The following is a 9,840-nucleotide window of genomic DNA, read 5'->3' as shown; positions in this document are numbered from 1 at the left end:
TTTGCATGCAATAACATCTCTGCAGCCACTCACCTGGGCTTACTCCATTCTCCAACGGTCGGGAGATGCAGAGGTTTTCCCAGTTACTGGCCCAGGACTGGCAGCAGTGAAGGCAACTGCGCCCGGTCACTCTGATGGGCACTGATGTCTGTACAGCACTGTGAATGTTAAACATACTTCAGCTTCGGGCTTTACAAGGTTTAAAAGTGTACCTACCAGGTCACAAACCTCCTGGGACATGACCTAGGTCCCGATGCGAGCAATCAGCTCAAGATTTGCAAGTCGCCCCTGGAAATAATTCCCGTACATTAAGGCAGGTTGCTTAAGGACATGATTTTGAGGGAGGGATTTTGACCTTTGAGATATTGTGAAGCATTGTTTTCGCAAGGAGAAAATCTCTCATACCAGTCATTCACAGTGCAACACTGTTGTGTATAACTGGTACTGCTTAGATCACACCCAAAATTCGTACAAGTTGTATTAACAATAGCATTTTTTGCCAAAAAAAGTCAGTTCCCCATGAAGGGTGAGGTTTTGCGTTACAGCTAAGCCAACCTAATAGCTAGTTGTTGATGGCAGAGGCGTTCTTGCTCCCATCAAAGTTTTCCCATCATTTATCTTTGTGTTGATTCTGTATCTTCTCTGTCCCTAGAGCAAGGCAACTCCCTAAACTGTCAAAAATAGTCACCCAACAAAAATAAACAAGAAGCTTTTGGCTGAGTTAGCATTTTACAGCAGTTCATGGTGGAGTCAGAGAAGGGCCAGCAGAGATGCAGATAAAGATAAGGGGATGGGAAAGAGCACACCTCTCAATAGATCAGGTCAGCTAAAAGGTGAAAACCAGCCACAATCTAGGAAAATTTTGCTAGTGCAGCTGCACTAGGCCTGTATGTACTTTGGAGGGATTAAAATCCCTGACCTAAGACTCTTAGATAGGTCAGTTCAGTAAGACAGAAGGAACACTTCCTATGCTTTCAGCTCTTAAAGATGGTGTCATTCATTTTTGCAATAGTTTCTAGCTAGGGAAAATACTCCTGAAAGCACTACTGAGATGTTCATGACCACGTGGAAGAACACGTGGACAATACAATGCGAGGAAAGAAAATTTCCATAAAACAACCTGCCCCTAACTTCCGTCCGTTTCCATAGCCTTCCAAAACTGCATCTCTTCTCCTGCAAGTACTCTGTAAAGGTGTCTCTCTGCAAACACAATCAGTCCATGGACAGCTAAGCAAGAATCTCAAATCAGCCTGAAAATACAGCTCTGGCTCTGTTCTCTACAGCCATCTCTTTTCTTTTTTTTTCTTTTTTAAATACAACCACTTTGTGTATGTTGTGTTTCCAGTTGCTATTGCAGGCTGCCAAGTACCCATGACTTGGCAGGCAAGTTACATATTTAAACGGATGAGAGAAGCAGGTTTGGGAACGACCTCAGATCTCACCCACGGCAGCCAGGCAGCACTATAGAAATAGGCTCCCCATCAGGGGAAAGTGGGAGGTACGGAACTGATGGCTCATCGACTCATTTTTACAGAGCCGGACTGTCACCAGGCTCAGGAGACCGTCGGCTTATCTTGGCTCCAGTCAAATTCATGTCAAAAGAACTGGGAAAAGTAAAGGACCTGTTGCAGATAGTCTGGTCTCCTGTGTTAGCGTTCATGGCGCTGCAGGCAGGTGAGACAAGCCTTTGGCTGTACTAGAGTTAGGAGAAAATTGGCTCAAGAGGCCCAGATGAAAGATGGGGAGAAACCAGGAGTGAGAACTACCTACAGGGAGAACAACTGTGAATGTAAAGACTGGGACTGAGAGCTAAAGACAGAGCTGGCTACGCAGGCCGGGAAAGCCTGGGCATCAGTGCAGCAGACAGGTAACTAGGGGAAAAAGAAGACAATCTGGAAGAGATTTGTGGAGAGTGGGACGGAATTGACTCTGGCCAAGCACAGGGGCCAGGACAGACAACAGTGTTAGGAGGAACCCCGAGACTGACTGAGTTGCCAGAGCAGGAGACTTGGGATGCTCAGGAGCAGCACTGTACAACCCTTAACCAAGTGCTTGCTGGAGATCAGTTCAGCCCAGGTATTGCACGAGCTAAGGGTGCAGAGGTGAGCACCAAACATCCCACCCATGCTGATGGCCCCCGTGGGTATCAGTCTGGGAAAAAAAAAATTAAAAGCCTGGCATTGTATAGTGAAGGAGATTAGTGGTTGTTGGATCCCTGCTTCAGCTGTTGCAAGAGTTGGAAGCTGCAAAATGAGTGAGCCAGAAGATTATAAGAAGTGAAATTAAGGCGTAATGGTTGAAGCAGCTGAAGGCTACGTAGGAAACTGATTTCCATATGGGCTTCAGTCACAGAATGCCAGGCAAATCACACCAACCTGCAGTTAACCCTAATGACCATTATTTTCATGCTCTTCTCTCTCTGAGCAAACAGCCTGGCTTCATGGAAATCTGCAGTACAGGACAAGACACCCACAGCTGTGACCGACGCCATCAGGAGCTCTACTTTGAACAGTCCAACAAGTGTATAATACTAATCTGTCTGAAAAAACAGTTCCTTGGCATTTCCAGTAGAAGAACTCGTAACAGACAGATGGTATTTGACTTCTGTTGTTTTGTTTTATCACCTTCTCTCTGTGAGAACTATACACATCTCAGGGGTGAAAACTAAATGTTTCATGTTGCGAAGTACTCAAGATGCAATGGTGATAAGATCCACAGGCAACATCCTAAGGGGTAATTCTTCTCTGGAGCTGAGGCTGGAGAGCACACAGTAAATAAGGTGTATATTGAACTGGGATATATTACTTTCTTAGAGTATATGCTGCCTGTTGTGTGTACTGACTGAGGCAGGTGCCCTACAAAAGAAAATAACATTTTAGAAACCTGTTATTGTGCAATTAAAAACTGGGTTGTGATGCATAAGCACAAAGAAAGAAGAAACAGGCTTGCTCTGACAGTCGTAATTCTGAACAAGTGACCTTGCAGCCTTAATAGGCTTCTTTCCATGTTGTTTCTTGTGGTGTTTGTGTGTCTGTGTGCATCCCAGTAGCTGAGAACACTCAACAGTACGCATATGTACCCATTCTTTAGGTATATCTAATGTTTAATTTGGATATCACACCCAGAAAATAAACACATGCATAAACTCAACAAAAATATCACTGACTCACCATACAGACATTCACCTCTTTTTCTGCCTCGTCTCTTCTCGCTATGTCAAGTCCCTGTCTCCCATACCATAGAATCACAGAATGGTAGGGGTTGGAAGGGACGTCTGTGGGTCATCTAGTCCAACCCTCCTGCCAAAGCAGGGTCACCTACAGCAGGCTGCACAGGACCTTGTCCAGGCAGGTCTTGAATATCTCCAGAGAAGGAGAATCCACAACCTCCCTGGGCAGCCTGTTCCAGGGCTCCGTCACCCTCAGAGGGAAGAAGTTCTTCCTCATGTTCAGACCGAACTTCCTCTGCTTCAGTTTGTGCCCATTGCCCCTTGTCCTGTCTCTGGGCACCACTGAGAAGAGTTTGGCCCCATCTTCCTGACACCCAACCTTCAGATATTTATAAGGTCCCCTCTCAGTCTTCTCTTCTTCAGGCTGAACAAGCCCAGCTCCCTCAGCCTTTCCTCATAGGAGAGATGCTCCAGTCCCCTCATCATCCTCGTAGCCCTCCACTGGACTCTCTCCAGTAGCTCCTCATCTTTCTTGAAGTGGGGAGCCCAGAACTGGACACAGTATTAATACCCACCGTATTAATTTCCTCCTCTCTTCCCAGGGGCAGTAAAATGTCAGCCCTGGTTTCTCTAGGAGTACTAGACTCTGTGTGCACACACTATGGTTTGTATTAGACGCACAAGTACAGAATTCAATTTCACAGTAGCTAATACTTAGTCCGTGACTATGCCGTTTACCTGCAAAGTACTTCTGCCTGCTCATTAAAAACAGGATCATACTATATGAATGGAATAAATACTGTCCTTAGGCATAATACTATGAGCACTGATGTGTTTTTTCACTGCAGATTTGTGCAAAATTGAGGCTCCTAATTCTTTGTTTTCAGCAACTGTCACTGTTTTCACATCATAACACTGCTGTACTTCAGCCCCATTCCTCAAGCCACCCAAAGCAAAGGGCAGTTAGATAGCTGCTCCGTAACTTCTGGAGAGGTACCGCGTCCCCTCACGTCCTCATCTTCCTGGGACGCCAGCATCAGCCTTGCCCCGGATTCAGAGTGCTGTGGCCCGGCTACCTGCCGCATTCAGGGGCGACTGCATCCACAGAGGCAAACTGGCTCAAGGTGTTTGACAGGCAAAGGCAGAATCAGCCACCGAGTCCAGACCAAAGGTCTAAAGAAAACCAGGAGGCAACGATTGCCCAGCGCCGCTTACGGGAACACAGGCTGCTTTTGGAAAGCCAGAAAAACCAGCTGCACATTCTTTTACTGAAATCCTCACGCAATCACTCCCTCTGCGTGGTTTTATCAGATGAGATTACTGAACATTTGCAGTTGTCAGCTATTTTCACGCAGCTAGGCATTTGCCTTGTGCTCCCAACAATCAACCTTTTGTTATTAACATGCCTCTAACAGAAAGGAAGAAGTATTTAAATGAACCTCATACTCAATAGGTATTTTCAACATTTTGATTCTATATTCTGAGGTGCTCAGAAATCTATGGAGCTTAACAAAAACGTCATAGCCTAGTTTCTAGTTCTTCTGTAGGATATAATAACCATCTCCCTGCTATAGAATAAGGAGGAAAAAAAAGTGAAAATTTAATATAGATGCACTATAGACAAGATCTTCTCTATTCAATTCTGTCAGCTTTGAAGGTACTTAATGCAGAGAACTTTACTTTTGGTTTTTTAGCTTATTACAGAGACTTTTTAGCTTCTTAGAATTTTTAGTTATCTTCCACTTGTAGTGCTGGATTAGGACTAAGGACTCGCTAGCATCAGTTGTCTTTAACCAGGCTGTGCCAGTCCATCTGCGAACATGTTGTGAATGAGGTCTGCGGCAGGAAAATAAGGAGTCTGCCAAATAAGAAATAAACGTGCTTTAAAAAGAAACAGGTTTACGTTTTTAGATACAGCCTGGCAAAAAAACACGCTGCTTTCAGCTATGACATGTGATTGCTAGACTGTCAGTTCAGCCGTGCAAAGGCTCTTACAGGGATTGACAGAAAATATTTCATGGTGCTTGCCAGTGAATAGCAAGGCAATCGAGAACCCTAAACCCATGGGGTTTTCTATAGAGTCCTGCCTGAAATACATAGCATTGGCACTTCTGGAAGGGGTTTTGTCTCCTTAATCCCATTCAAAACAGATTTTTAACTGCTGACCTGCAGATGACAAGATCCAGGTCCAGATGACCTCCTCATCTGGAGCAGTGACATTCTGAACTGCTCCAACAGAGAGGGTACAGGTGCTGCTAACTGCTACCTAAGCACGAGGAAGAATGACCTCATGCTCCTTGGTCCAGGATGCAGCAGCGATCTGTCACCTTGCATACAGGCCAACACACAAAGCCCAGCTCCTGAATGGTGGGAGAGAATATCTTCAGCAATGGAAAAGGAACAAAAATTTCCTATACAGCTCTTGGTTTTCCTTAACATAAAGATTATAAAAAAATGTGGTGGCTCTTAGAGGGAATTTATCCCCTCTCTAAAATTCCTGGCTGGTGCTGTTATTGGGAGGACAAGAGGAACCAGCTTCGCTGTGTCTCCACCCTACTGATGCAGGAGAGAGTAAAGGCAAATGGGTCATGCAAGGGTGGATCAGGGGGGTTTAATACTGCTGCTTCATATGTGGAAGCGAAATATGTTGTTGCATCTGGAAATGCTGGCCTGCCCAACTATATAATCACCACGCTGCTGCAAGCAAAAATCTACTCCAAAGGCAGGTCTACGCTATAGGCTTCTGCCTGCATAAATATGTGGATGAGAGTGGCGGAGAGATGTGATACCTGACCCACATAGGTGTGCGAAAGAAGCTTTACTAGCATAACTTGTTTCGCTGGAGGGCAGGGAGGGGTGATAACTTTCCTGGGATGAGCAACTACAGACAATTTTGCTGCTGTAAGAGCATCCGCATGCTTTGCTGGTTTAACATCAGAGGATTCCCATGTGCCAAGGTACAGTGTCCCTGACGGAGGCAGAGATTAGACCACCACGTGCTTTGTAAAGGGACACAGTAAGGGAAACTCATGCCAGGCACAGGGCAAAGGAGCAGAAATGTGGAACACCTTTTAAATAAGTAGAGCTTGAAATGCTATTACATTACAACGCCCTGACAAGACTGGAAAAAGGAACTTTAAGTATGCATGCTGGGTGTAAGCGCATGCTTTTTAATGTGGTGCTTTGCATTTAATGTAAGTGCCAAGACTGGAAATGTGAATTCCCTGAACGTTTGTCCCTTTTCTTCCTGTTCCTCGTATGGATCCGTGTCATCAGGGAAGACAAAATTTACGGTGCAGTCCTGAGAGGTCACATCTCCTTCAGAGCTGTCCCCCTTTGGCTGTGCCCCACCATGCCCCAAACCTTCAAGGAGAACCTTTCAAATAAATGACAGGCAGCTCCCAAGAGAAAGGCTGCCCAGCCTGCAGGGCCCCACACGGTGCCTCTGGAGAGATAAAAGGCAGGCTGCCGGGACATATTCATTCCTGTCTTTAAGATGGCATCGCAAGGGGACGCGCAGGGCTGCAGCCTGTCTGCTAAGGCCTCTATGAAGGACTTCAAAGAGACACTCCGGAGGCAGCTGGGCATGGGCTGACTCACCCGGCCGAGTCTGCCTTCCAGCTCCCGAGGGGGCTGCCCTCACACGGCTCTCTCGTCCTCAGCTCCCTCCGAGGGCTCTCACACCGCACGTGATTTTAGCGATGCTTTCGGCTTCGTCTTTTTTGGGATTTTCCCTCTCCCCTGCAAAGCGGCGTTGGGGAATTGCAGGGCGACCTGCGTCGCACACAGAAGTGATGGCTTTGCATTGCTACACACCTGGCTGCACCATGAGGGAGGTGCTACGGCACTTAAGGGTTTTCATCTGGGTGATTAAATTCTCCAGCATTAATGCTGTGGGTGTTCCTCTATATAAAATAATACCATCCATATAAACTCGATCAGCAAATACAAGGAGCCATCAGAAGTCAGCACTGTAGTCACCCAAGTGCTATGAAGTTACAACTACTTTATCTCCTTCTTACGGGCTTGCTCTTTTGCCGAGCCCTGTTGAAGAATAAGCAAAGTTCAGAAACCCAGGCCCATGATTTTGGCAGAAAGAGTTGGCTTTCCCTGTGAGTCAGGACAGAACAAAGGAAGAGAGACACTGAGCGTGGAAGCAATGAAACTGCAGATTTTAGACAAGATTATTTTGCTAACTTTGCCAAACTCCTTTGAAACATGCAACTACTTCCCAGAACTACATGTACACGCTAAATACACCTATTTGCAAAATAAGGAACAGCATTTTCCCCTCTGACATTTATTTTCTTTAAGAAACTGGGGGGAAATATGTGGACCCATTGGAGTCAGTGGTATGCCTCCACTAACTTAAATAGGACCAGAATTTTGCTCTATAGTAATTACAATACGCTGAAAATCAGCTTGAAGTTATTCTTTGTTTTCTAAACCAAGTGAATGAATGCAAGGAATCTCAACTCTTTTTCCAATCACGTAAGTCAGCAGAAGTTTCTTGTTCTTTACATATCCCCCCCCCACAGTCTACCTGTGTCCATACTAAAAACAAAAAATCCCCTTCCTAGGAAAAAAACAAATACAATTACTCCAGTGTCCACCTGCTCATGTCCTCAGCCCCTGGAGTATTTCAAGCATCTGGACGGGTCCTTCACATCTGTGGCCCCTGTTACTCCCTGCCAGCCCCACTGCTGGCCTGGGCACCGCGCAGCAGCGGCCAAGGTGAGAGAAAGGCCAGGCTATAGCACAGGCACGTGACAACCGATCTGCTGTGCGCGTCCGGCTGCATTAGCTCGGCAATACACTTAAACGTTTGGGAGAAACAACAAAAAAATTGTGTTTAATAACTGGGAAGCGACACTGAGGAATGCACACCAAGGGCTGAAAAGTAAAGGAAACTATGCGGCAAGGGCAATTACCAGTCAGTTAACAGAAAAAATAGTTAACCTGCGTTTACAATAAACATGGGTGTGCCTAATCCTTATTGTCATCCCATAACAGGGGGATTTTGGTTAGGAAGAGTGTATCTGACAAAGCATTGCAGTTTGCAGCAACAGCTTTTCACTTACAGATGAGCTACTGCTATTCACAAACATATTTACCTATTAGTTCCTAGAAAAAAAGAAATTAAAGTCATGGTATCTTCTCAGAGGTCTCATGTTACAGCCTGGAAATCAAGAGGCCGATCCCCAGGAAAATGCTGCGTACACAGGCACTAGAAGCCCCGACCCCGACTACGTGCAGCCCTTTGGGGTTTCACTGGCTGCTGCAGCAGCCATAACCGACGTCACAGGTCTCCCCATGACGGCATTTACCTACGAACCGCTCAGCAAACTCGCAGTGGGTTTGAACAGTTTGTGCCAACAGCGACGAAACCAGCTTTTTACAAGCCTTGCATTCCCCCGTGGCGACTGTAACCCCGTTCTGCAGCCAGTGAAGAGAAATACGCAGTCGCCGCCCTGGCAAAGCAGCCGAGAGAAGTAACGCAGTAAGCCGGACCCTTACTAAACACTAAACAAGCGTATTTTCATCCGCCCTCTCGTCACAAAAAGTTTTTTCTACATTATTTTTTTTTATACATGTCACCTGAAAGTTTAAGGAATCGAAGTCCTACGAGTTCTTTGCAGCGCAGGGAGCCCACGGGGCAGCGCCTGCTTTTTTTCCCAGCACGCCAACGTTCCCCCTTACTAACAAGCAACCAAACAAAAACACGGCAGACGATTCCCCTCAGCTGCCCACTGCTCTGCGGTTTTTTCCCTTAAAGGAGAAGCCAGTCCAAAATGTGCGTGTCATCCGGCTCCTCCATTAGAGCTCATTAATTGGCAGCTCCTCGGACTCTAAACACTGCGCGTTTTTGCTTTCCGAAACAAGCAAAGAGCTCTGGAGACAGTTTGTAGTAAAGCCAGACAAGTTTAACTACTACACATTTTGCCTATTCTGTTAAGTTCGACATCCCAGCTCCTTACTCGGCGCCCCCAGTTCTCGGGACCCTTCGCAGCTGTACTTTTGATCGTTTTAAGGGGGGGGGGGGGGGGGGGGGGAGGAAACAAACAAACCACATTCAGTAAAGTATTGAAAGCTCAGCTTGCACACTAGCAACCCAGTAATAACTCAGCCATTTATATAGCTGGCCGCAAACCGGTCTCTATTTTATCCAGCCCAGCCGCCTGCCAAGCAGGACTACTTTTATTGTACTTGTTTCCCCGCTGTTCTATTTCAGCAGCACAAACACGATAAGCTGCCTTGCGTTTCCACTGCCGGAGCGGCTGGGCACCGCAGCCCGAAACCACAAGTTACAGATGAGGAGCAGGTCCTGCCCGAAAACACCACCCCAGCTTGGGGAAACTTTCTTCCCCCACCGCAGCGGGGCCAGGGGTCACACTCACACCAGCCCCCAGGGTTTGGGGTCCCCACCACCACCAGCACTCCCCCCCCCACCCCAGGCCCCGCACGAGCCCACTTCCCGGGCTGGGCCCCTTCCAGCGAGCCACCACCCTGTCACGCTGTCGGGCACGCAGCCGCCACTTACCCATCCTCAGCTCCAACCACCTTCCTGGGGGCTCAGCACAGAGCTCGGAGCCACAGGCAGCACCGGGAAGGTCTTCTTCACCCTCCCCCCACCCCCCCCGCTGCCCCTTCACATAGAGGAGGAGGATAGG

This window comes from Opisthocomus hoazin, chromosome 7 (genome assembly GCF_030867145.1).
Source record: "Opisthocomus hoazin isolate bOpiHoa1 chromosome 7, bOpiHoa1.hap1, whole genome shotgun sequence".
NCBI lineage: Eukaryota > Metazoa > Chordata > Aves > Opisthocomiformes > Opisthocomidae > Opisthocomus > Opisthocomus hoazin.
The sequence above is the reverse complement of the archived record's forward strand: the minus strand, read 5'-3'. Positions refer to the sequence as shown.